This window comes from Sturnira hondurensis, unplaced genomic scaffold, assembly GCF_014824575.4.
Source record: "Sturnira hondurensis isolate 20B ecotype Veracruz unplaced genomic scaffold, ASM1482457v3 Scaffold0023092, whole genome shotgun sequence".
Lineage (NCBI taxonomy): Eukaryota > Metazoa > Chordata > Mammalia > Chiroptera > Phyllostomidae > Sturnira > Sturnira hondurensis.
The window spans coordinates 42,538-68,780 of NW_028095723.1; the positions used below are offsets into that span (position 1 = coordinate 42,538).

Consider the following 26,243-nt stretch of genomic DNA (forward strand, 5'->3'; position numbering starts at 1 on the left):
ATCAAAATCTTGGCAACTTCCTTTGCTCTGCCAACCTCCGGATCATCCCTATTAACATATACTTTCTGTGCTATTTCTAGTATCTTGCTCCTATTCTCTCCCTCAAATCCTTCTATTTTCTGAAGCTTTTTTCTGATATCTGACGCTGCCTGAGTCACAAAAGCTATATTTACTAGCCTTCTGTTCTCCTCCACCTCTGGATCTAGAGGGGTATATACTCTGTAGGCCTCCATGAGTCTTTCTAGGAGGGCTGCTGGGGATTCCTCTCGCCCCTGGATGGCCTCACCAACTTTACTAAAATTACTTGGCTTTCTAGCTGCTGCCTTCAGCCCTCTGAGTAGAGCCTGGGGATACTGGAGGAGTATGTCCCTTCCCCTAGTAGTGTAGGGATCCCAAACTGGGGGCCGGGACGGGAGGATACCCTCTATTGCCCTCCTTCCCACCACGGTGTCCCCTTCTTCCCCCAGGACTACCTTTGCAGCCTCCCTAATAATCCTATCTCTCTCCTCCGAAGTGAAAAGGGTCTGAAGAATCTGCTGGCAATCATCCCAGGTGGGTTGATGGGTTCTAAATATGGTTTCGAGGAGGGAGATTAGCCCTTGGGGTTTCTCAGAGAACGGGGGATTCTGATGTTTCCAATTATATAAATCACTGGTGGAAAAAGGCACATAAATAAGGTGAGGAGGTGCCCTCGGCGGAGCATCTGGTGCGGGCGGCACCTCTCGGAGGGGCAAAATGACGGAGCTTACTGCCAAAGACAAAGCAGCGGGTCCTCCCGCCAGAGGCAAGATGGTGGAGTTTCCCGCCAAAGACAAAGCAGTGGGTCATCCTGCTGGAGGCAAGATGGCAGTTTCCCCGCCAATGGTAATACCCCCTCCCCGTAAGGTTCCCCCCCAACGGGTGTGAGACAGGCTCATGATCCCGCCAACATCCCAGTGCAAGGAATCAGGTTCCTCTTTGTGTGGATAGGGTGGAGGAGCATTCACAGGGTCTAGATGGTCCTCCGGTGGTTCTGGCAAAACAGGGTAAACCCTAGGCTGGTTTCGGGGCTGTCTCGGAGTAGGACCAGGACTTCCGCCTTGTCCCTCCTTCTCCTTGGCCTTATTCCCTCCTGCAGCAAGGCAGATTGCCTGTCTTCCCCGCTGATTTCCCTTCAAACATTTCCTAACATATCCAGGCCGCTCAGTAGCAATATCCACCCAGATATCTATGTACAGGTATTGGTCGGGGTGGGAAACTCTATAAACGGTAGCTCAGACAGCAAATAGGGTTGGGAGGTCAAAAGTGCCCTCTGTGGGCCATCCTACATTGAAGGTGGGCCATTCTAGTTGACTCAAGGTTCAAAGGAATTCAGGGTCCGGTGGTGGGCCACCATATCCTTGGGCTCGCCTCTGAAAATCAGAAAAATTTTTCAACAGGCAATCAAGCGGAGAACTGGGCACAGATTCTTGTTGACCCATCTGAAAGACCTTAGGGATCTCAGAGACCAAACCAATACACCAAACAAGACAAACAAAGACCCCGACAACCAACAGGACGGAACGAACACACAAATTATCCAAGTGTCTAGACATACACCCTTGCAGACACACCAGGCACACTCGCGGCACGGCACAAGGGAATAGAAACCTAATGGGACCAGTCGCAATCTAAATCGTCAATGCCAAATTTCAGAGGGCGGCATCCCACCTCTGACAGTCCCTGGGTAGGTCACAGGCAGCATCCCACCTACTACCACAGGGTTTCTTACTCCGGAGTACAAACACTAAAGAGGATCCTTACCAAATACTTACTCAGCTCGAGCTGCCCGTCAGGTCTCCAAACCGAAACTCCAGCGAGGGAGATCTCACTGGGGCCTCCAAATGTTGCATCCACCAACCGCGAGAACAAATGTCAGAGACTTTCAGGATTTCAAAGATATTACTTTATTGGCCAAGTTTAACCTGCGCAGGGGCGAACTCTCAAACTGTCTGGAGACACAGTGCCTGCAGGGGCTGCAAACGAGAGTTGCGCCCAGTGCTTACAGCTAAGTCCTTATATAGAGGCAAGCAAGCAAGCGTTGCACAGAAGCAGATGTGGCGGTTAGCTATTGGCTTACAGAGCCCGTGTGTGGGAACAGGGTGGGGTCTGACTCAACTGAAAGGAAAAATTTTGAAACTAAACAGACGGCAATCAACTTACAGGATGTTTGCTAGGGATGCAGGCTCCTTGGGGCTGAGACTATTTTTCTTGTTCCCAACACTGCAAATCATGAATATGAATCAACTAGCTTTCCAGACCATAGCCAGACCCCAAGCAATGATAAGAGAACAGTTGCCTGAAGCAAATATGGAGAAGAGTACCAAATAAAACTGGCGACCTTCATGTTGCATCTTAAAAATATTGTGTTTGTTAATTTCTCATTTTCGTATTCTAAAAATCATCGCCCAATCTACATATACCATAAAATGTATTTCTTATCAAATTAAATATCATAAAATAATCTAAAAATATGTTTAGTTGTATTATAAAAATAAAGGGTTTTGCAATAAAGATTGAGTTGTTGAGTAGTGCAAACCAATAGTCATTTTATGAGATTTTATTAAGCCTTCAGGGCAATAATTGAAATGAGCTATCTTAGTGGTGAGGAAAAAGAATTATAACCTGTACTGAGATTTAAGCTACTGGCTTTAAGTTTGTAGATGTTCATGTTTAAAGAAATATTTAGTTTCCATGGAGTACCAAAGCATTATAATTAATTTAATGGCTTTCATAGGAAAACTAAAAACAGAAATTAGCCCTGAGCATGGCACTTTCATTTTATATATTTAAAATAATTGAAGAAAACTACTAATGCTTATGCATTTCTTGAATTTGTATAATGCTTTATCCTTTCATACATGTTGTTATAAATTATTAATTCACTTCACTTTTAGGAACAGAACTGTACTTCTAATTATTTTAAAACACTGTGAGACATTTGAAAAACATTATAGTACTACTGATAAGCATTTAATTGGCCCCATTTTCTTACCTGCCTTTTAGAAGCTGAGCTGTTCCAAATCTTCAGAGGATTTACTTTCCTCCACAAAAAATTTGGGTCAATATAAATATTTATGAAAGTACTAATTTATTATTTTTTAAATAATTCAATAAAACAGAAATGAAAGGAAAATTCCCTAACTTGACAAAGTAGATTAATCTCAGTTCAAAAGTAAATCATGTGCCTAGTGTGGAAAGGGTATCTACTAACTCCACTATTATTAGAATTTTTTCTACTGAATTTATTAGGGTGACATTGGTTAATAAAATTACATAGGTTTCAAATATGCGATTCTATATTTCATTTATTTTTTTAAAAAATTATATTTAAATCAAAATGGAAAATAGGTGTAGAAAAGACCTTAATATTCTGAATCACTTCTGGTAAAAAAAAATGCTACACCTTACTATTTTAAATGTTTCAAAGCAAATTTTAAAGAAGGAAGAATGCTGGACAATTGGTTCTAGTTCTGCACATACATTCTGTGCAGCTGGGGAGCTCCAACACATAACCATATACTGCTGGGAAGTAGGAAAGACTGGTACTCATATTTGGGTTTAAAATAAGTACAGCCAATACTTTGAGATCTGTTATCTATGCCTCTCCTTGGCACGTTTTCTGCTCTACTAAAGTTAAAACTTACACTGATCCAGAATTATTATGCCATTTTAATAAGCAGTACCTGCTTCAATCAAGATTTTAAAAATTGGAAAGGCTAAAGCTAGAATTTTTCTCAGACTTGGAGAGGGCTTAATTAACCTTTAACAGAAGACAAAGAATTTTGTAAACTCAATAATAAGGTAAGGAAGAAAGGAGAATTGAGGGAGCAAACTAGATAAATTCTTTCCATTGTGTGGCAGAATGACCTGACAAGTTGACCTCTTTGCAGACACTGAATTGATCCTAATGAGGTGAATAATTTACTCCATCTTTCCAAGGAATAAATAGTGGCTTTTATGCTTCTTAGAATCTGAGTAAATGATTAGAGAACAGACTCAAAGAGAAGTCTGAATAAGGGCTCTTTGCCTGGTGTGATCTGCTGGGAGGCACTGTCTCAAAACTAGCAAATCTTCACTCTGCTGAGTTTCAGGTTTCCCTTGCCTTCCTTTGTCTCCTTGTCAAGCCCTCATCTTGGATCAAGCCCTGAAAGCTTGGACTTTGCATTTCATTTGGTTGGCCAAGTTCCTGATCTTGGTCAGTCCGAGCCCTACTTTTGCTATACAGATGTAAGACCTTGGAGACTCATTACACCCCACCTGCCATTTGAACTCGGCCAGTACCCTTTTGTTGACTTCCCTTGTCTAGGAAACTGACAGCTGGAAGGGACACCACCCTACTATATTGTAACAGGGCACAGCCAGGAGGGGGCCCCCAAAAAGGATATGGAATGGGGTCCAGAACTCAAGGTTTCCAGGAAATACTAATATGTCCTCACCACCCCCCTCCACCCCAGGAGGAAGGGACAAATGGAGCAGGGCCTTTGAGAGGTGTTTTGCATAGCAAGTTTCTAAGCTAACCTCTGGAACAGTCATTTAACATATCTATAACCTTTAACTGGTTTCATAGATATGTTAAATAGCTGTGGCCATGCTTTGAGCCAGGGAGAAGGAAGTGACTTCCACCCAAGATGTAACTAGGGGGCAGGTCCCCTGAGTTCCAGAGCCTACGTGAGAGCTTGAAGTTGATTGGCTTCATGCCATGGGGCCACACCTGCCCAGACTCACTATGGCAACCCAGTAAAGCTGGGAGGATATGGGAGTCCTGGCAGGCGTAACTGATTGTAGGAGGAGTCGGAAATGGGGCTGCAAAAAAGGACTGGTGAGGGGATTTAAACGCAGATGCGGCAGCTATTGGAGAGAGAGCCATACTGTTTGGGGCAGAGTGAGGACCACCCTCTTGTCCAGGTGAAAGAGAACCATGCGGCTTGGGGATGCTCCCTTTGGCCTCGTGGCCTGGGAAGCAGGACAGACTTTGCCTGGAAGAAGGGTGAAAGAACTCTTTGCCAGTAGACCATGAGAAGGTGCCACATGGCTTTGGAGTAATTAGAGATCCTGCCTGGACAGTGACACAGCTGACGGTGCCAGCGGACTGAAACACAGATGTGTGTTTCTTTTCCTGAGATACGGTACCCCAAATTAGGGCAGGGGGGAAGGAAGCACTGTGGGCATCTCTGGTCATCCTAAAGGACTTTGATATATTAATGGGGACATTGGGTCACTACTTTAAGTCTGTATAGCTTCAAAAAACGTTTCCTTTCCTTTTCACAAATCTCTGGCTTTGAGAGATGTCTTTCCTCTGGCGGCGGACAGACGAGCACAGTAGGTATTAGTAGACCAGCCTTGGGAGTGGCCTCTGTTGTTCCATAAAAGTTTTTGGCATCCCTGGGTGGGCCCAATATTGCCCCCCCCCTTAAACCCCTGTTTGGTAACAATATGGCACAAGTTGTGGCAATGTCACTGGAGCATTATCTAACTTATTTGCAAATCCAAACTTAACATTGAATTACAGCTCTACCTGGTGTGGCTCAGTGAATTGAGCACTGGCCTGAAAACCAAAGGGGCACCGGTTCATTTCCCAGTCAGGGCACATGCCTGGGTTGTGAGCCAGGTCCCTGGTAGAGAGAATGTGAAAGGCAACCACACATTGAAGTTTTTCTCCTTCTCTTTCTCCCTCCCTTCCCTTTGCTCTAAAAATAAATAAATAAAATAATTTTTTAAGAAAGAACATTATAATCTTCCAAATGCCAGGTGATAAAATAAATTTATAGAAGGATTTAAAAAACCCCAAAATATTAGGGCAAGTCATTTTACTTATGTAGGCCTCAATTTTACTTATCTGTAATGTGAGGGAGATGGTCTATAATGTCCCTTCTAATATAAATCAAATTGTTACAGTTTTAAATTTGATCTCACTTTAAAAAAGGAACCTAAACAACAAAACGAACAAACAAGCAAAATATAACCAAAGAAACTGAAATTGAGAACAGGCTGACAGTGTCCAGAGGGGAGGGGTGCGGAATTTCAGGGGAAAAGGGGACGGGTTTATAGGAACAAATATAAAGAATACATGGACGAAAACTAGAGGGGGTGGAAATGGGAAGAAGATGGGAAAGGATGGGTGGGTGGGCTGGAATGAGAGTAAAGGAGAACTGTACTTGAACAATTAAAATAAAATTAAAATAATAAATTTGATGCTTCAGGAGACCTTATTATTATATAAAATTAAAATTTCAGCCATATGTTATGGGTCTTTTTGTTATCAACGCATTTATTTTATAATGTATTTGTTTTGCTTAAAACTATCCTCACACAATGATTTATGTGACCCATAATTTGGAGTTCATAGGTAGGAAAATTTGTGTTGTGTTTTCTGGAAATTTTTACAACTTATGTCTCTGTCTACTATGTATATCCTGCCTAGAGGATAAACTGAAAATCTGTTGTTTTATATTTGTAACAAATAACTGATTTGATAAAAATTTTCATTGAAATTATTCTATAACTTAATATCCTATAGAATAAAGCCTGCAGATAAAACACCCCATGATTCCAATCTTCACAGTGCTAAAATAACTATGCTTTTAATCCTGCACATCACCTAAAAATGTTACTAAAAAAAGAGAATTATATTCTTCCTGCTGCCATTGGCATGAATTGCTATTGTGTGGATCCATTGATTTACCCTTCTTCAGAGTTGATAGTGCCATTTGGTTGAAAGAAAACACCATGTGTAGACTTATGAAAACAAATACATGCTATTACACACAGCTAACATTAAGTTAGGAATAAGTATCATAAACATGCCTGCTTATCTGTGAGATTTATCACCAGTAGGGCTGAGCAATTTCCATGGAAGTCAGAAATGTGAAATCATCAGCAGTTTTTCCCGTTCTTTATTTCTTGGAATAAAACTATAGTGAACACTTCTTGTAAGATCCTCTGGTTCTAACACCAGGCTGTACAGTCAGACATGAGATGGAATTCTTTCCTCCCCAGCTCCCATGTTACAAGTCAAATGACATTGGGCAAAAATTACTTATACCTTAAGCCTTAGTTTTCTCACCTGAAAATGGGGATAATAATGCCTCCACCATTGGAATAGTTATTAGCATTAAACAAGATATTGTTTTTTAAAATTATATTTTATCACAGTTATCCCTAATTTTCCTCCATTGCCACCCTTCACACAGCACCGCCCACTCCCTCAGGCCACCACCACACCAATTTCTGCAATTAGTTATTCAAACCTAGCATGTTTCCATCCTTAAACTAATATAGTGACATGATTACTTAAACTTTTCTAAAAGTATCAAAGAAGAAATATATCATCTTTTGCTATCCAGGTTGCATTACTGGCTTCATTTGGTTTGCTTAAAATGTTTTGTTTAAATCTCTTTTGTGGTACATTGAAGCACTTTGCCCTTCTTGCAACCAGGATGGTAAACAAGGGATCATGCTGATCAAAACGTAGATTACTTTATCTTCCAAGGCTGTTTTGACTTCTGAGTTTAGTTTGTCTCTTGCAATACAGATACTTTCTATATGTGTTTTTTGCCATCACAAGTCAAATCCGTATAAGTATGGTTTTCCTGTGCTAAACTGCCTAATTGTGTGTATCTCTCTCTTTTTTAATACCAGCTTTATTGAGATATAATTCACAATACCACTTAATTTAGCTGCTTAAATGGTACAACACAATAGTTTTTAATGTATTTACAGAATTGTGCAAACATCATCACGATCTATGTTAGAGCATTTTATGACCCCCCCAAAGGGAACCCCATTAGCAGTAACTCACCTTTTTCTTCCCAATTTGCCCCCTTCCTTGCTCCCAGCCCTAGGCAACAACTAATCTACTGTCTCTATGCATTTCCTTTTTTGTACACTTCATAAAAATGGAAGCATACCATATACAGTCTTTTGTAACTGAATTCTTTCCCTTAGCATAATGTTTTAAAATTTCACCCATGTTGTAACACTGTAAATGTCTTTTAAAGTAACATTTTGTATATTTAGTAGATACAAACTCAAATATTTATAACATTTTAAAATTTGATCCTATATTCTTTTTCCCTCCCTGTCTTCTTCTCCCCTCTCTCTTTCTCTCTCTTACACACACACACATATATGTGCACTCACACTCACAAACAGATACTCTAAAATTCACCAAAATCTGGCCTAACATATTTGGGAATCAAACAAGCATAATAGGCTTGACATGATGGCTTTTTTAGGAGCTTAATTAGTGGTATGGAAATTATTGATAATCCCTATGAATTCTGAAATATACCTTAGATTTTATTCTGAAAGGCCTCCAGTATATCTTTAATAGCCCCTCTTCATAGGACACCACCAGTATTTGAAATTGCATTCTGATAAAAGTTGAGGGTGAATATTTCCTCAAAAAAATGGTATTAAAACCCAGACACAAATAAAAATGAAGTCAAGCACTGACTGGTCCATTGGGTATCATCCTGCAAATGAAGAGGTTGCCTGTCAGGGCACATGCCTTGGTTGTGGTTTCAGTCCACAAGTCAATGGGTATGTGAGAAGCAACTGAAAGATGTTTCTCTCATACATTGATGTTTCTCTCCCTCCCTCCCCCTCTCTCTAAAAATAAAGAAATAAAATTTAAAAAATGGATTGGACAGAGATACAACTTAAAGTGGAAACTGGAGCCTCTTATGACATCAGATGAGTACAGGAAGAAGAAATGGTTTACAAAACTTTGTGATACTAATTTAAAATTATTTTTTACAAAGACACATGGGATTGAAAATTGAAAATGGAAGGAAAGGATGAAAAGTTCTAGGCTATTGATTCACAGGGTTTGTGAGAGACCAATATGCATAGCTTTTTTATTTTTATTTTTGCAAGAATAGAGCTATAAAATAACCATTAATTCAAAAAAACATGTACTGAACTTCTATGAGCCAGGTGTTATGCAAGTTGCTGTTAAGATTAATTAGATCTGCCTACCTATAAGCAATCGGAAGGGACTCTGAAAATTATCTGTGTAAGCCTTGTTTGTATGGATAGGAAAACTATCAACTTTAGGTTACTTTTTGAATGACTTTATGTGAGTTGAATAAAGGGTATGAAAGATCTGAAAGAAAATGCAGTTGAATACAGCTTTGAGACTGGGGTTCTTAAGAGAAAATGCAAATCACTGGAAAGGCCTTTAGATTTTGAGCAGCACAAATGTAGCTTAATTGCATGAAAATACCTATGTTAATAGTAATAATTAAAATGGAGTTCTACTTGGATTATATTTGTTGATTTTGTTAAATAAGAATCTCACCTAGCATCCAAATAGGTGCTTCCATGTTTAAGGCATCTTTTATCTGCTGGAAACTACTGAGGCAATGAGAAGTAGTGCTATGGAATCCACTAGCTCCACACTCCCAGCATTTGGCAGCCCACCCTGCTGAGCTTGAAAGGTTTTCTTAGGCTCCGCCGAGGAAGAAATGACAATCAGCCACAAAGTTAGGCAGTATAGAGCTTTATTGGGTTTTGTGCACCCAGGCGAGGTCCCTGGCCCACATAGTGGGGCTGGGGAAGTCTCGACCAAGCAGGGAATATGGCGGGGAAAACTAACCTAAAGTTGATAGTTTTCCTATCCATACAAACAAGGCTTACACAGATAATTTTCAGAGTCCCTTCCAATTGCTTACAGGTAGGCAGATCTAATTAATCTTAATAGCAACTTGCATAACACCTGGCTCATAGAAGTTTTATTTTGGTTGGCTCTCTTTGTGGGAACTGGGGATTGGTCCACTTTGAACAGGGTGGCAATATATCATTGGTGGCTTTCCTCAGGCTCAGGTTGCTATGCAGATAAAGCACGCCCTTTCGGCTCTATAGTTTGATGTCAGCCATCTTTTCCAGGTTGTCATTCAGCCGTCATTTTGTCCTACCCCATTTTTCCTGACAGAGCTCAGGCTCTCCAGGAGGTCAGGCCAGCATCTGAGACAGACTGAGTTATGTGGCTCTAGGATGGGATCCACTTTTCCTTCAAATGTCCCAGTTTTACAGAGCCCTACCCTCACACAACCAAGCATAGGTCTGTGTGGACCTGGTCAGCTCTGCTGCTGACTTCCCCTGACAGCTCTCTGAGCTCCCTCCCTCCTGTCCTACCACAAAGCTATGTGAGCACTCAACAGGTGGCGGCAGGGCTTGGTGTACTCTGGTACTTTTGGTAAGTGGCCTTAGAACCAGCACAGACACAGAGTTAAATTTTTATCAGTCTTGTGAAGACCATTCATCCCTACCTGGTGACTCACTGAGAACTTGCCTCACAAAACTCCCATAATGCCAGGGACTTGTTCAGTCACTGAACATACGAGAAAGCTGGCAAGTGGAGGAAGGTGCAGGCAGATCTTGGGGTGCTTTGGACCTTTTGCTGTTGTGTCCCTGTCTCAGTGTTGGAGGAATCCAGGCCTTACTCCAGAGCTTGGTCCTTCCCCAACACACTGAGGCCCAGCAGAAGCAGCCACAAACTGTGGATTATTTTGTAGCTGCAAACAGGTTGCCCAGGTATAGTCCCAAGTAGTGTTTAACATTGACCTGCACAGATTTCCTCTCAAGAGGCCCCAGAACCAATACACCAAGAAGCAAGCTCTAGACATCAGAACAGAATCTAATTAACACCACAAGCAGCATATCCAAAGAATAATCTCAGCAGGCACCAGACCTTGCTAAGGCAAGTTCTGCTTCATGTGGTCAGCAGCTCCTACACTGTGGTTGAGGTTAACCCTCACCTTGAGCCAGCCTGAGAGTCGAACCCCTGCACAGACAAACCAATAGCAATCAAGACTCAATTATAGCCCTTGCCAGGTAACTCAGTTGGTTAGAGTGTCATCTGAATATGTCAAGGTTGCAGGTTCAATCCCTGGTCAGGGAACATACAAGAATCAGCCAATGAGGACATAAATAAATGGGACAACAAACCTCTCTCTCTCTCTTCTCCCACCCCTCAAATCAATACATTTAAAAAGAAGACTCAATTCAACAGCAGGGCCCACATAAGCCACACAATAGATATGCCAACTATACCAGTTTGGTGACCAGGGAGATTGCACCACTGGGTCCCACAAGATACCTTACATAAGGCTACTGTAGTAATATTGGGAGATGTAGCAGCTCTACATAACACAAAGAATCAAACACAGAGGACCAGCCAAAATGGAGAGACAAAGAAACATGACCCAAATGAAAGAAAAGGAGAAATATCCAGAAAAAGAACTAAATGAAATGGAGGCAAGCAATCTACCAGATACACAATTCAAAGCAAAGGTTATAAGAATGCTCAACAAACTTAGAACTTCAAAAGCATAAAAAAGAAACATAGAAACCGCCCCCCAAAAGAACCAGTCAAGAATGGAGAATATGATATCTGAAATAAAGTATATACTAGAAGAAAAAAAACAACAGCAGGTTAGAAAAAGCAGAGGATTGAATCAGTGACTTGGAAGACAAGATAGCAGAAAATACCCAATCACGGAAGCAAAAGGAAAATAGAGTTTAGAAAATGAGAATAGGTTACAGGACCTCTGGGACCACATGAAATGTAATGATATCCACATCATGGGAATATCAGAAGAAAAAGAGGACAAAAGATTGAGAACCTATTAGAAGAAATAATGACTAAAGTCTTCCCTGTGAAGAAAAATGTATACACAAGTACGGGAAGCACAGGGAGTCCCAAACAAGATAAAAAACAAACAAACAAACAAAAAAAAACAACGAACCCACACAAGACACATCATAACTAAAATGTCAAAGGTTAAAAATAAAGAGAGAATCTTAAAAGGAACAAGAGAAATATAGTGACTAGTGACCTACAAAAGAGGTCCCATAAGACCATCAGCTTATTTCTCAACAGAAACATTTCAGGGCAAAAGGTTTTGGCACAAAATATTCAAACTGATGAAAAGCAAGGACCTACAACCAAGATTACTCTACTCAGCAAAGCTGTCATTTAAAATCAAAGGTCATATAAAGAGCTTCCCAGTCAAGAAAAACCTAAGATTTCATTATCAAAATAGTATTATAGGAAATGTTGTTCTTCTTTAAGAAGAAGAAACAAAAAGAGGAACATAGTTATAAAGAATAATATTGCAATAAATATGTAACTCAATAATAATCTTAAATGTAAATGACATAAGTGCTCCAATCAAAAGACATAGGGTATGCCCTGGCTGATGTGACTTAGTTGGTTCGGGGAGTCTTCCCATAAACCAAAAGGTCGTAGGATTGATTCCTGGTCAGGGCACGTGTCTGGGTTGTGGATTTGATCCCTAGTTGAGGTGTGTGCAAGAGGGAACCAATCAATGTTTCCCTCCCACATCCATGTTTCTCTTCCTCTCCCTCTGTCTCCCTCCTTTCACTCTCTAAAAAATCAATAAGCATGTCCTTTGGTGAAGAAAAAAAAAGACATAGGATACCTGAATGGATAAGAAAACAAGACCCATATATATGCTGCCTACAAGAGACCCACACTGGATGAAAGACAAACACAGATTAAAAGTAAAGAGATAGAAAAAGATATTTCATACAAGTGCAAATGAAAAAAGTTGGGGTACCAATACCTATATCAAACAAAATAGACTTTAAAGCAAAAGCTATAATAAGACACAAAGAACACTTTGTGATGATAAATGGATCATTTCAACAAGAGGATACAACCTTTATAAACATTTGTGAACTCAACATAGGAGCACCTAATTATATGAAGCAAATCCTGATGGGTATAGAGGGAGATATTGACAGTAATACAGTCATAGTAGGGGCTTTTCAAATCCCATTGACATTAATGGATAGATCTTCCAGAGAGAAAATCAATAAGGAGACAGTGGCCTTAAGTAACACACTAGATCAGATAGATTTAATTGATATCTTCATAGCATTTCACCCCAAAGGAGCAGAATATACATTTTTCAAGTGTATATGGAACATTTTCTAGGATAGACCATATGTTAGGACACAAGACAAGTCTCAACAAAGTTAAGAAGACTAAAATTATAATCAAGCATCTTCTCTGACCACAATGGTATGAAACTACAAATCAATGACAAAAACAAGAGCTGTAAAACAGAAAAAGACATGGAAGCTAAATAATATGTTACTAAACAGTGAATGGCTTAACAATGAGATCAAGGGAGAAATCAAAAGATACCCCAAGACAAATGAAAATGGGAAAACAACAACCCAAAATCTATGGAACACTGAGAAAGCAGCGTGAACAGGGAAATTCATAGCATTTACAAGCCTATCTCAAGAAACAAGACAAATCTCAGATAAATAATCTAACTTTACACTTGAAGGAACTTGAAAAAGAACAACAACAAAAGCCAAAGTGATTGGAAGAAAGAAAATAATAAAAAATTAAATTGGAAATAAAGAAAATAGAGTCTAAAAAGCAATATAAAAGATCAATGTAACAGAGATCTTGTTCTCTAAAAAGATAAAGATTTAGCCCTGGCTGGTGTAGCTCAGTGGATTGAGCACGGGCCTGTGAACCACATGACCGCGGTTCGATTCCCAGTCAGGGCACATGCCTGGGTTGCAGGCCAGTTCCTGGTTCCCGGTTCCCGGCAGGGGACGAATGAGAAGCAACCATACATTGATATTTCTCTCTCTCTCTCTGCTTCCCTCCCCCTCTAAGATAAATAAAATATTTTAAAAACACAAAGATTTATAAACCTTTGACAAGGCTCAAAAAAAAAAAAAAAGAGAGACAGGATCCAAGTAAATAAAATGAAGAATGAAAGAGAAGAAATCTCAGAAGACACCACAGAAATACAAGGGATTATTAGAAAATACCAAAGACACTGAAATGGAGAACAGGGGTACAGCAACCAGAGGGGAGAGGGGACGGAATTTCAGGGGAAATAGGGGAGGGATTTGGAGGAACAAATATACAGGATACATGGACAACAACTAAGAAGGGTGGAAATGGGAGGGAGTGGGGAGCCCGGGGGGTGGGATGGGATGGGAGTAATAGAAAACCATACTTGAAAAATAATTAAATAAATTTTAAAAAAAGAATAAAAGAAAATATTACAAAGAACGGTATGCCAACAAACTGAACAATCCGAAAGAAACAGATTAAGTTCCTGAAAACATAAAATCTCCCAAGATTGAATAAAAAAGAAACAGAAGGCCATTCATTCTGTTACCTCACTGCTGGAGCTCAGAGGGAGTGAGTCTGAGGCAAATGAAGCAAGAGTTCCAGCCAAGATGGAGGTGTAGGTGGAAACTCTTCACTTCCTCACACACCCAAAAGGAGGATAACCACCAATCTAAAATCAATAAACAATCAGAAGTGCCAGAAAATAAAACCGCACGGAACTCCAACAACCAAGGAATTAAAGAACAAATCAACCAGAACAACCAAGGTGGCAAACCACGTTGCCTGGCTCAGATAAGCCAAGGGGAGGTGGTGGACTAAGCGGGCAGGGCTGACTTAAGGGGAAACTGACATTCAGAGTTAACTGTGGACTACAGCAGTTGCTGGTGGGAGAAACTCCCAGTATCACACTAGAGTCTGTTGGAAAGTGGGCTAGAGATGAGAAGGCAAGCTGCATTGTTCCCACTCTGGCCATGCCCCCACAGGCAGAGCCTCAGCGCAACAAAGAGTGTTGCCCTGCCTGGGTGAATACCTAAGGTCCCACCTCCTTACAACATATCAGGTCCCACCTCCTTACAACATGTTCCAAGACAAAGAAAAATGGCCCAATTGAAAGAACAGAGCAAAACCTCAGGAAAAAAAAAACACACACACAAAAAAACTAGGCAATCAGGACATAGCCAACCTATCTGATGGAGAATTTAAAGCCCTGGTAATGAAAATGCTCACAGATTTGACTGAGCTTGGTCGAAAATGAAAAAAACAAAAAACAAATGAAAGACACCCAAGATGAAATAAAGCAAAATATTCAGGGAAGCAACAGTGACAGGAAGGAAACCAGGACTTAAACCAACAATTTGAAACAAAAGGAAAAAATAAACATCTAAGCAGAACAGAATGAAGAAACAAGAATTCAAAAAGGTGAAGAGCATCTTACAAACCTCTGGGACAACCTGAAATGTTCCAATATCCAAATTATAGGGTTGCTAGAAGGAGAAGAACAGCAAGAAACTGAAAACTTATTTGAACAAATAACGAAAGAAAACTTCCCCAATCTGTTGAAGGAAATAGACTTCTAGGAAGTCCAGGAATCCCAGAGAGTCTCAAAGAAGTTGGACCCAAAGAGGAACACACCAAGACACATCATCATTAAGTTACCAAGATTAAAGATGGAGAGAATCCTAAAAGAAGCAAGAGGAAAGGAGAGAGTAACCTACAAAAGAGTGTCCATAAGGCTATCAGCTGATTTCTAAAAAGAAACCTTATAGGCAAGGAGGGGCTGGAAAGAAGTATTCCGAGTCATGAAAGGCAAGGATCTACATCCAAGATCACTCTATCCAGCAAAGCTTTCATTTAGAATGTAAGGACAGTCCTTCCCAGACAAGGTCAAGTTCAAGGAGTTCATCATCACCAAGCCCTTATTATATGAAATGTTAAAGGGACTTATCTAAGAAAAAGAAGATAAAAAATATGAACAATGAAAGGACAGCAAACTCATAACCATCAACAAATGAACCTAAAAGAAAAGAAAAACAATGAAAACAAAAACTAAGCAAACAACCAAAATAGGAACAGAATCAGAGAAATGGACATCACATGGAGATAGTTCAGTGGGGAGGGGGAAGGGAGGAATATGGGGTAAAAGGTACAGGGAAGAAGAAGCATAATTAGTAGGCATAAAACAGATGGGGAGAGATAAAAAATGGTATAAGAAACAGAGGACTCAAAGGACTTATATGTACAACCCATGGACATGAACTAGGGGTGGGGGGAATTCTGGAGGGTTGAAGGGACAGGGCAGAGGGGAGATAAGGGGGGGGAATTGGGAAAATTGTAGTAGCATAATCAGTAAAAACATTTACAAATAAATAAATAAATAAATAAATAAATAAATAAATAAATAAAGGTAAATAAAAAAGAAACAGAAAATCTAAACAGATTACTACACATGGAATTAAAGTGACAATGGAAAAAACTCCCTGCAACCACAAGACCTGAAGCCACACCAGGTGGCTACACAGGTAAATTTTACTAAATATTCAAAAAAATAAAGCTATTTTTTAAAAAATATTCCACAAAACTCCAGTGTAGGGAACACTCCCAAGCTCACTTTGTGAGGCTAACATTACTCTGATTCCAAAAAGAGTACAAAGAAAAATTTTTTAGGACAATATTCATAATAAACATAAGTGCAAAAATCCTCAACAAAAATATTAGCAAGCAGAATCCAACAGTACAATAAAAAGACCGTATGCCATGATCAAGTGGTGTATGATTTATTCCTGGGGTGCAAGACTGGTACAATATCTGCTAATCACTCAATGTGATACATCACATAAACAAAATGAAGGTAAAAACCATATGGTCAGCCCTGACTGGTTTGGATTAGTGGGTTCAGCATTTTCTCTCAACTCAAAAGTTCACCAGTTTGATTCCTGGTCAGGGCATATGCCTGGGTTGCAGGCCAGGCCACTGGTTGAGGGTTGTGCAAGAGGTAATTGATCAATGTTTCTTTTGCATGTTGATATTTCTTTCCCTCTTTTTCTTCCTCCTTTCCCCTCCCTCTAAAAGTAAATAAATGCAATCTTAAAAAAAACCCATATGATCATATCATTGGATATGCAGAAAAAGCATTTAACAAAATCCAGTACCAATTTATGACAAAAAAAGAAAAACATCTCAGCAGAGTTGGAATAGAGAGATCATATCTCAACATAACAAAGGCCATATATGACAACCCCACAGCTAACATCAGGCTGAATGGGGAAAAGTAAAAGCATTTCCTTTAGCATCAGGAACAAAACAGGGTTGTCCACTTTCACTACTCATATTCAACATAGTTCTGCAAGTACAAACCACAGTGATCAGATAAGAAAAATAAATAAAAAGCATCCAAAGTGGAAATGTATAGGGTGCAGCCAAGGCGGGGGGCAGGGCAAAAAGGGATTTGGAATAGGGTCCAGAACTCAAGGTGTCTAGGAAATATTAGAAAGACATATAAGATGTCCTTACTCCTTCCCCGCCCCCAACAGGTGTGAGTTGGGGGAAGGGACAAAAGGAGCAGGGCCATTGAGAGCTGTTTTGCATAGCAAAAGCTTTGTGGCTAACCTCTGGCATGGTCATTTAACATATCTATAACCTTTAACTGGTTGCATAGATATGTTAAATAGCTGTGGCCATGCTCTGAGCCAGGGGAATGGAAGTGACTTTCTTCCAAGATGTAAATGAGGGCAGGTCCCCCAGGTGACAGCACCTGGCATGAGAGCTTGGACAAGATTGGCTCCACACCATGGGGCCACACCTACCCAGGCTCACAATGGCAGCCCAGTAAAGCTGAAAGGATACAGGAGTGCTGGCAAGTGTAACTGATTGTAGGAGGGGGTCGGACACGTGGCTGTAGAGGAGGACTGGTGCAGGAATTTAAAACCCAGATGCGGCAGCCATTGAGAGAGCCATGCATGGCTTTGCAGAGTGAACCACATGGCTGTGGCGGTACAGAGAAAGCCACACGCTTCTGGCAGAGTGGGGACCCCTGTAGCCATGTGAAGGGGAGAGCCACGAGGCTTCACCAGAGTGTGGACCCCCATAGCTGGGGTGTAGAGAATCACCATTCAGCTTTAGTAGAGAATTGCCACTCAGCTTTGGCAGAGTGGCAACCCCCACAGCTTTGGTAGAAGAGGACCACGTGACTTTGGGGTGCTCCCTTTGGCCACGTGGCCTGGGAAGCAGGAAAGACTTTGCCTGGAAAATGGGTACAAAGAACTCTTGACAGTAAGCCATGAGATGGTGCCACATGGCTTTGGATTAATTATAGATCCTGCCTGGACAATGACGCAGCTGACAGTCCCAGTGGCCTGTAAAGTGGACACCTACTTCTTTTCCGGAGTTACAGTACCCCAAATTAGGGCAAGGGAGAAGGAAGCACTGTGGGCATCTATGGGTATCCAAAAAGACTTCAATATTTTAATGGGGACATTGGGTCACTACTTTAAGTCTGTATAGCTTTAAATAAACCTTTCCTTTTCACAAATTTCTGGCATTGAGAGACATCTTCCCTCTGGTGGCAGACATAACAAACCTCTGTGTGTGTTTGGTAACAGTTTTTGGCATCCTTGGGTGGGCCAATAATTGCCTCTTCCAGTCTGTGTTTTGTAACATAAAGGAATTAGTAAAACTGTCATTATTTTTAGATGATATGACACTGTATATAGAGAACCATAAAGATTCCACACAAAAAAACTAACAGAAATTAGTAATGAGCTTAGTAAAATAGCTGGATACAAAATAAATATCCAGAAATTGGTTGCATTTTATACATACATAATGAATTATCAGAAATGAAAACTAAGAGAACAATCTCATTTACAATTGAATGAAAAAAATCTAGGAATAGATTTAACCAAGGAGGTAAAAGACCTATTCTTGGAAAATTAAAAGACACTGAAGAAAGAAACTAAAGAAGGTACAAATAAATGGAAGCATATATACAATGTTCATGGATAGGAAGAATTAGCATACTACCCAAAACAATCTTTAGATTCAATGCAATTAATGCAATTCCTGTAAAAATTCCAATGGTGTATTTCACAGAACTGGAACAAATAATTCAAAATTTATATGGAACTACAGAAAATGTCAAATAGCTTCAGCAATCTTGAGAAAGAGCAAAGTTGGAGATATCACATTGCCTGATATCAAATTATACTGTGAAGCTATAGTAATCAAAACAGTGTGGTACTAGCATAAAAATAGACATGTGGGTCAATGAAACAGAATAGGATCCTAGAAACAAACCCACACCCCTAAGGTCATTTAATATTTGGCAAAGGAAGCATTAAAATACAGTGGAGTAGAGACAGTCTATTCAACAAATGGTGTTGGGAAAATTGAAGAGATACGTGCAAAAAAATGAAACTATACAAACTGCTTATACCATATACTAGAATAATTTCAAAATACATTAAAGACTTAAAAGTAAGACTCAAAATCATAAAACTCCTAGAAGAAAATATAAGCAGTAAGTTCTCAGACATTTCTCTTAGTAATAATTTTTTCTGACATATCTCCTCAGGCAAGGGAAACAAAAATAAATAAATAAATAAATAAATAAATAAATAAATAAATAAACGGGACTACATCTAACTAAAAAGCTTTGCATGGTAGAAAAAATATGAATAAAACATAAAGATAATCCTCTGAATGGAAGAAGATATTCATCAATGATACATCTTAAGAAGTGTTAATATACAAAATTTAGAAAGAATTCAGACAAGTCAACAGCAAAAAACAAACAACCCAATTGAAAAATAGGTAGAGGACCTGAATAGACACTTCTCCAAAGAGGACATACAGATGGCCAATACATATATGAAAGGATGTTCAACATCACTAATCATCAGAGACATGCAAATTAAAACCACAATGAGATATCACCTCATACTTGTCAGAATGGCTATCATCAATGAATCAACAAACAGCAAGTGTTGGTGAGAATGTGGAGAAAACGGAAACCTTTTGCACTGTTAGTGGGAATGCAGATTGGTGTAGTCATTGTTGGAAATTGTATGGAAGGTCTTCCAAAAATTAAAAATGGAACTGCCTATGATCCAGCAATTCCACTTTTATGTTTATATCTGGAGAAACCCAATTCTTTTGAATTGGGTTTTAAAAGAATTAGAACACTAATTCAAAAGAATATATACTCTCCTATGTTCATTGAAGCATTATTTACAATACATAAGTTATGGAAGCAACCCTAGGGCCTATCAATAAATGAGTGGATAAAAAATGTACATATATAGAATGAAATATTTACTTGGCAACAAACAAAGAATAAAAGCTTTCCATTGCAACAGAATGATTATACCTAGTGGACATTATGCTGAGTGAAATAAGGCACAGAAAGACAAGTTACCATATGATTTCACTTATATGTAGAATCTAATGAACAATATAAATGAACAAACAAAACAGAATGAGACTCACAGACCCAGAGAACAGACTGATGGTTGCTGGAGGGGAAAGGGTTTGTGAGACTAGTTGAAAAAGGTGAAGGGATTTAGAAGTAGAGATTGATAGTTAGCAAATAATCAGGGGGATATAGAACACAGCATAGGGAATATAGTCAGTAATATTGTGATAACAATGTGTGGTATCAGATGGGTACTGGAAATAATGGGAAGGGGGAACAGTGTAAATATGATTGTCCAAACACAATGCTGTACACCTGAAACTAATACAACATAATACTGAATGTAAACTGTAATTTAAAAAATAAAAATGAATAATCCTGAAATGATACTCTATAAGCAAAAATATGAATATTTAAATAAAATTGCATTTTAGAGGCATTGGCAAGAAAAAAAGACATAGTTGCTACCATTGGGGCATCCTGCAGCTTTGAGACTATGGACATTTCTTTTTTTCTTTTTCCAATTTTTTATTTAATTATTTTTCAAGTACAGTTTTCTGTCTATTACTCCCATCCCATCCCACCCCCCCAAGACTATGGACATTTCTTGACCAAAAAAACCCAAAATAACTTGCCAAATTCTTACATCCTCATTCTTATATCCTCATAGTGATGAGCAAAGACTTTTGTTTACGTTTTTGTGTAAGCTTTTTAAATAATAAACACGAAAGCATAAATAGCGTATGCATAGGTTTCTTAATGTTTTGGCCTATTCTACATTCTACAAATTAAAAAATAAACTCAAATAGAATATTTAGTTAAATAATTGAGACAAGTATATCCATACTTGAAAACTTTACTTACAGAGTTCCTTCATGATAAGTCAGTAAATTTAAATTTAAAAGCAGGTGGAAGCTCTTCAGTGGTGACCTACACACACCATAAAAGGGTAGAAAACTGAAGTTTCATATTTAATGTATATAGAAATGTGTAAAGAATTACAGAAACCATACCTTGGGCCAATTATTGAAAACCAGTAATCTCATTTGGGGGCCAATTGTAAATGTTCATGGCAATGCACTGCTTAGTTAACCTAACACCATTAGGTTGAAATTGGTATCATTGAAATTGTTATTTTTGTGCTGACCCAAATCTGACACAGTGTAAAATCTGTCACAAGAGAAATTTAATGTTTTTGAAAGCATGATTGCCTTCTCATTTATTTTTCACCTTCCTCTGCCTTTCATAAGGTTTTCCAGTTGGTTAATCATTAATTAATATTTAACAAGGCTTTGTTTTTCCAGTGCGAAGCCCTTCTCGACTTGTCTAGCCTTTAGGCCTTATATGAACTTCCCCACTCCTCACTTAAGAAGCCCTGATGGTGACTGCAGGTTAATTTCTCTAAAGAAATTAGTAACAGTAGGTGAGGTGGAGGTTTCCTTTACAAGAGGAATCAATTTTGCAGGCCATTCTTGCATTTAACATTTCTCCTAAAACACATGTAAAATGAGATGTGACTGAACCAATTTTAAATTCTTTTTTAAATTTTCAAGCATACATTTTTCTGAACAAAATGCTTACTACTTGAAAAGGAAGGCTTTGTTTAGGTACTGTCTTCTACAGCTGTTCCAAGAGACAATCTCTTGAACTGACCCTGGAGGGTCCCTCTGGCCCTCTGGCCCTACAGTGAGTCAAAGGATGGGAATGCAGATAAGAAGGGGACACGTCCACGGGTATTAATGAGAGAAGCCAGCTATGAGTTGGAAGCAATCGCTTGGGCGAAGAAGAAGAAAAAGTATTATGCTGAGCGAAATAAGCCAGGCAGTGAAAGACAAATACCATATGATCTCACCGTTAACAGGAATCTAAACAACAAAACAAACAAGCAAGCAGAATGTAACCAAAGACACTGAAATGCAGAAGGTGCTGACAGGGTCCAGAGGGGAGACGGGAGAGAATCACAGGGGAAAAGGGGAAGGACTCAAATGAACAAGTATAAAGGACACATGGACAATAACTAAGGTGGGGGTGGAGATGGGAGGGAGGTGGGGAGCACTGGGGAGGCAGGGCTGGGAATACAAGACAGAAAACTGTACTTGAACAAGAATTAAATAAAAATTAAAAAAAAAGAAAAGGTACTCTGGGAACAGGAGCTTGTCTCCAAGTTTTCTGTGGTGAAGGGAGACTGATTCCATTTCTATTTAAACCAGTGGAAGCACTTCAGTTTCACCATTCCTGCGGACCTCCACTTCTTTCTGCATGGAATATATACCAGGCAGGAGATTTTGGTCAACAGTTTACTTGGCATAAAGCCAGAGACTTGAGAGCCCCATCCTGTCCATAGTCTACTTCCCAGACCTCCTAAGGAAAGGGAGGATTGCTGAGGTTTTTCCTCTGCGCTGCTCCGAACCAGCGCTGATTGGAGCCAATGAAACTTACTAGAGTCCCTACCATACCAAGATTCTCTTCGAGATTTCAGTGAGAAACTGTATTTTCCATAGATTTAAATAGGGGCCTGGTGGCATTCAAATCATCGTCCCCGACATTCCCATCTTTTCACTTATTCCATAAGATTTTTTTGAACTTGTACTCCGAGCCTGGCACTATGGACTTTTCTAATCTCGCCTTAACCAGAGGGAGGGAGAAGCAGGATCTGGGGACCAGTCTCAGATTCCAGCCCTACTGTTGCAGCCGGGGAGCCCATCCCGGTGATTATTCTCCCAACTCCCCACCCAGCTGATATGACAGGCTCGTGGCCCAATCCGCTTCCTGGTTCCCAAGCCGCCAGCAAGCACCACCCGAACCAATGGGGGCGGCGGAGGGGCGGAGGGGCGGAGGGGCGGAGGGGCTTGCTGAAGGAGGAGGGAGTGCTGGCTTTAGAACTGCAGCCTCAAAGATTCCGAGAGGCAGAAGTTGTTTGAGCGTGTCGGTCGAAGGTATTCGGGCCAGATCCGGTAGTCTGTGACTTTAGGTAAGTGCTTTGTTGGCACGGGAGGGCACCAAGGTAGGGGGTGTACCTGGGCGTTGGCTGGAGTGGGTCTTAGGGACAGCATCTCCCTGAACCTCAGTAGAAACGCGCCTTGCTGGGAGGAGGTGGCGGGCGCAGCGGGCTGAGAGTCGGGGCAGGAAAAATCTGTCTTAGTCCTTGGGCGCCAAAGCGATCGTTACCATCAGAGATGGGTGGGACTGACAGTGTTCGCCAAGAACGGCACCCGCCGCAAGTACGTTTTCTGCTCTTCACTACAGATGGTGCTTTCCCAGTAATTGCTTTTAACTTGTTGCCAACCTTGAGCTGGAGCCCCTTACGCCAACCCTTGCTCTTCCTCCCTTCTGTGGTTCCGGCCCTGAAGTGGAAACCGAGCGCCTAACTTCCCTCCGTTGCCCTTCTCCAGCTACTGCCACCCCCACCCCCCCCCTCCCCAGTCCGGATTCAGGAAATCGCTGATCCCGTAGCCTGCGACTCTTCCAGCCCCTGCTCACCCACCTCAGGTGACCTCGCGGGTCCACGCCGCCCCGGGGCTCTGGGGGATCCCGGGTCCCTGGTAGGGAGTGAGGCTCGAATGGCACACCGTCGGATTCTGCCTCCTTCCCTTGCCCTTAGCAAGAGCGTCGCAATCGCACCAACTCTCCCTATGAGTAAGCACTTTTTTCCTTTCAGTAGCCGAATGTCTCCCAGGCCAATGGGGGCAGTACCTTTCTGTTCTTTTCTCTTACTCCCGCCGGCTGTCCGCTCCTCCACAGCTCCTCTGGCTCTGTAGCCCCGAGCGTGCGGCCGGGACCGAGACAACCCGGGACCTCTGGAGTCGCCCTGGGTGGCCAAGCCCCAGGGGCGGTAGGAAGGGGGGTACAATCCCCCTTCCCCCACAGCTGCACTTGTCGGCATTTACTTTCCCCCACCCGCAGTCCTTATGAGAGCTCTAATGAGAGGCTGAGGGGACGCCGACCACCCTGGCCCTGGCTTCTCGCCAGTCCTGAAGTTGGCCCCTGCCGCCTCTGTTGCTACTGCTCTGTTGTGCTGGCGGCTCCGATCGTCTCGCTCCGGGCAGGAGGTGATCCCAGTCTGGAACTTGGAGTGAGGTTAATGCCGTACATGCTGCCTCTTGCACCTCATCTGATGTGTACCACATCCCTGCAGGTGCAGAAAGTTGAGCTTACAACTAACTAGGATACAGGGCGAGGCCACTTAGGATCAGATAAACGGGAAGCTTGGGGTGCCTGGCCTGCTACGAGGGGTGCAGGACAGAGAGCCAGGCTGGCTACACAGTAGGTAGAAAACATAGGTGAAGTTAAAAATTACTGAGAGGTAAGAACTACTACACTTAAATGGATGTCACAGTGTAATTGGGAGCCTAGGTCTGATCCTGGAGATGCAATTTACAGTGAATTCCAACGAAGTGGCCGAAGTCTCATACATGCCTTTGGGTATCACGTGCCTCAAGTCTCTGGTACCCCTAGGGTAATGGTCATATGACTTCTTTTGACTTTAAAATGCCGGAAGTTCCATTTCCAAAAAACGACTCCAGCAAAAAGGGAGGAGAGTGTGAACTAGTCTTTACTCAAGGGGATTCTGCTTGGATTGGATGAGAACAGAGAAGGAATTCAGTGGTCAGATTTTATCAAAAATAAAAACAAATTGTTTTTTAAGTATATTTTATGGATTATGCTCTTACAGTTTTCCAAATTTTCCCCCTTTATCCTCCCACTGCCCTACACTCGCCAACCCTCCAACTTCCCCTCCCCCATTAGTTTGTGTCCATGGGATGTACATATAAGTTCTTTGACTTCTCTAAAACAGGCATTGTTTTTAAAATAAGAACTTGAAATATGTTTGTGCTGGGACATATGTCTCCCCTATGGGCCTTCAATCTAGTGATGGCTTTTCTAAATCTTAAAATACCTTATTAATTTTTTAGGAAAATTGTACTTTTATTCACACCTTATCCATAAATGATAGATTTGAAGCAATATTCCATAAGATAGTGTTAAAAAAATAAGGCTCTGTCCATACTCCTGGGTCTGGCCTATATTCTAATTGTAGTGTTCTCTATATTAGGCATCTGTTTGGAGGTGGTAGATCATTTCTTGACTAAAATTAACCATCAGTTGGTTGCCAGAGGGAAGGGTATGAGGGACTGGGTGAAAAAGGTGAAGGGATTGAGCAGTACAGGTTGGTAGTTACAAAATTGTCATGTGGACAACATAGGAAATATAGATAATAATATTGTAATAACTGTGTGTGGTGCCAGGTGGGTACTGGAGATAGTGGGAGGGAACACTTTGTAAAGTATATGATTATGTAACCACTATGCTGTACACCTGAAGTTAATACAAAATAATATTGAATGTCAGATGTAACTACGAAGTAAAAAAGACAATAAAATAAACAATCAGTTACTTGTGGTATGGAATTAATTGGATCAGAAATAAGGTACAAAAACTGGACACAAAATTTGGCAAATAGAGTTGATTGGGACTTTGCCTGTCAAAAGTTCAGTAGAATAATGAGAGAACACTGAAATAACTCCCATCCTGACCAATACCCACCCTTGTGGCCCAAGTTATGGTTTCTGTAGGAAAAACGTGGCAGTTTTGGTATTCAGATTACATATTACTGAGTATAGAAATGGGCAGAGGAATCTCTGAGGTCATGAGTTTAAAAGCTTTACTTATTCACAAAAATGGGTTTAGCTGATATGTAAATTCAGCCTTGAAACCATCTATGGCAGCTAAAATTGAAAACTGGGAACAGGAATTGATTTTGGCTTTGTATGCCTTAGGCAGAAACCCTTTGTGTACTGCAGCAACCTCTGACTGGTTGCAGAACCCCATTTTCCTGCTGTGCATGGGTTTCTGAGCCTAAAAAGTAAAACTACTTGAAAGCACAATAGTTGTGATCCCAAGGCTAGCCTTGGGGCACACGTTAGCTGGAAGTGGAGTTTAAACTGCACCTGAGTTATTAGAGCTAACAACACTGGTAGATAGACCCCCCCAGCGGAAATGAGGTGATGATATAACTTCAGATTGAACTTGTAATAAATATTTAACCTCAAAAAAGGAGAGTACAACTATCCAACTAAGTAAAAGTGGTAGGAAGATAAGCTCCTTAAAATATTATTAGCTCATGCCAAAACAGGATCATCACTACACTCTTAGTCCATGGTATTTTATTGTCTTGAGATA

At 40.7% G+C, this 26,243-nt stretch overlaps 1 protein-coding gene across 5 annotated transcripts in view; it reads left to right on the forward strand.

Annotated features, from left to right (window-relative positions):
- The first annotated feature begins 22,903 nt into the window (after positions 1-22,903).
- The window catches only part of PLS3 (plastin 3), a 104,368-nt gene continuing 101,028 nt past the window's right edge, over positions 22,904-26,243 (forward strand). For 3 of the 5 annotated variants that reach the window (XM_037037371.1, XM_037037370.1, XM_037037367.1), the window contains exon 1: positions 22,904-23,034. The gene's annotated coding sequence lies outside the window, so the exon portion shown is untranslated. Of the gene's footprint in view, positions 23,035-23,678; positions 23,700-26,243 lie in introns of those variants that run through there. The other 2 variants (XM_037037372.1, XM_037037369.1) reach the window with 2 other exon arrangements.